Here is a 1,874-nt window from a genome sequence, read left to right as displayed (position 1 = left end):
CACTGTAGATTGCATTATTATGCTAATAATCCTTCAAACGCCAGAAAGACCCACGGTAATTAGTGAATTGAATTGTTGCGTTCTGGATAATTTTTAATACGGACAGCGAATGTTTCTGAAAAATGCAGCCTAATACGGTATTATATCCTCACGTTACGCCTCGTGCGAACGTAGGAACCAAGTACTGCGGCCAAGGGAATATAGCGGACGCAGTCATCCCGCCGGAGAAGTATCTGGCGGCGGAAGACGCTTGCTGTAAGGCCCACGACGAGTGCCCCCACTACATCGACCCCGGACAAACGGACCCCACGTCCGGACTCACCAACGAATGCTACCTGTCGCAGTAAGTACAATTGCGCAAACCATTCCTTTCCAATCCTTAAAGCATCCTATTTTGATGGTATAGTATTTGGAGGAGGCGACCGACAGCTTAATGAATCAAAGCTATCATACAAAAGAAAAACTTCAATGGCACAATTTTATCTTTCTTTTTCCCTTACACATCAATATGGCTTCTTCCACAACAATCCCTTGTTTTTCTCTCTGTAACCAAGGCGCCAACTCAACACAAAATACTAAAAAATTAAAAAGCAGATACAACAAACGACAAAAGAACTTCAGATAATGAAACAAATAAATATATAAAAGCGTATATAAAAGTGATGTTTGTCATTCAAAGTATGTAACGAAACTCACCTTCCACTTCTTATTTTGCGTTACCCTGGGTTACAGAAATACACTTAATTAAGAAATAAAATGCACCAAAATCACTTTTTACAAATTATATTCGAAATGTCGAAAAGAAAACTAATTGGGTCCAATTTACAATTTAATATTAAACAAATATATTGCGTAATTTCCCTTTCTGTTCCAATGGGCACAATCAAAAATTGTCTATACATACAACCGAGATGCAACTTAACTCCCGCCACGGAAATCTTTGGTAAAAGGCGAAAGATTTTTATACGAATCGACTTGAGTTCTACCGTATCTCTTCCTCCGCTCTCTTTCTCTGCCTCGTAGGCGCCTCCTGTTTCTTTGCGTCCTTTTCTTCTTTCTGCCGATCTTTTTAGAACACGTCTCTCTTTCAATACACCACTATGTTAGCTTTTCTCCCGATCCTTTTTATAACACGTCTATCTCTTATCTCTCTCAATACACGACTATGTTAGTTTTTCTTTCCGCGTCCCTCACTACCATTATTGCCTCCTCACTACGATTGTTAATTTTAATTTATTCATTTATTTAAACAAACAATATGGCGGTTTGTTTACAAGTACATGCATCAAGCCAAGGTCATTTTCACCAAGAGAAAGGTGAGAAAGAAAGGGTGGAAAATAAATCCCGGCGTCACAGCATCATCCTGCTCTCCTAATCTACATGCTACCCTGCAATAAGCCGCCTCAAAGGCGTGTGGCGGGCGGTGTTGGTGCCTGTTAGTTTCCTTCGAGTTGAGTGAGTGCTTGTGAAAGGTGTCCGTTTTAGTGGCTGCCACGAATCCTACCCTTCCACCAAACCAACACAATTATTTGTATCGTAACTATGACGTGATGCCTAACGTCACGGCTACTGTACACTACTTTTCCGTTTCAAAGGCTTGCGAACCACAAATTGGCCGTCATTTTTTTTCCTCCGAGCAGGAATACGTCGTTTAGCCGTCCTATCTTAAGCATTCACAGGGTCTCATTGCCTTCCGAGGGCCGATCCTCCTCCTTAAATGTGAGAAACGAGGTTAGAGGACGAACGAAGTGTGTTCAGAAAATAACGGGATTTTATTTTCAATTTCGCTGGTTTGGAGAGTCCGATTGTCTTTTGTTTTATAGTTTGGGTATTGAAATTACCCTTGAAGGGTGAAAACATTTTCAGCTGCATTC

At 40.9% G+C, this 1,874-nt stretch overlaps 1 non-coding gene across 1 annotated transcript; it reads right to left on the bottom strand.

Annotated features, from left to right (window-relative positions):
• Positions 1 to 865: 865 nt before the first annotated feature.
• Positions 866 to 990, bottom strand: LOC124156671. The gene has a single exon (XR_006864376.1). It is a non-coding gene; the product is annotated as a U5 spliceosomal RNA (small nuclear RNA).
• Positions 991 to 1,874: the final 884 nt, after the last annotated feature.

The sequence above is a fragment of the Ischnura elegans genome, chromosome 3 (genome assembly GCF_921293095.1).
Source record: "Ischnura elegans chromosome 3, ioIscEleg1.1, whole genome shotgun sequence".
Taxonomy (NCBI): domain Eukaryota; kingdom Metazoa; phylum Arthropoda; class Insecta; order Odonata; family Coenagrionidae; genus Ischnura; species Ischnura elegans.
This window is presented reverse-complemented; position numbering and strand designations above follow the sequence as displayed.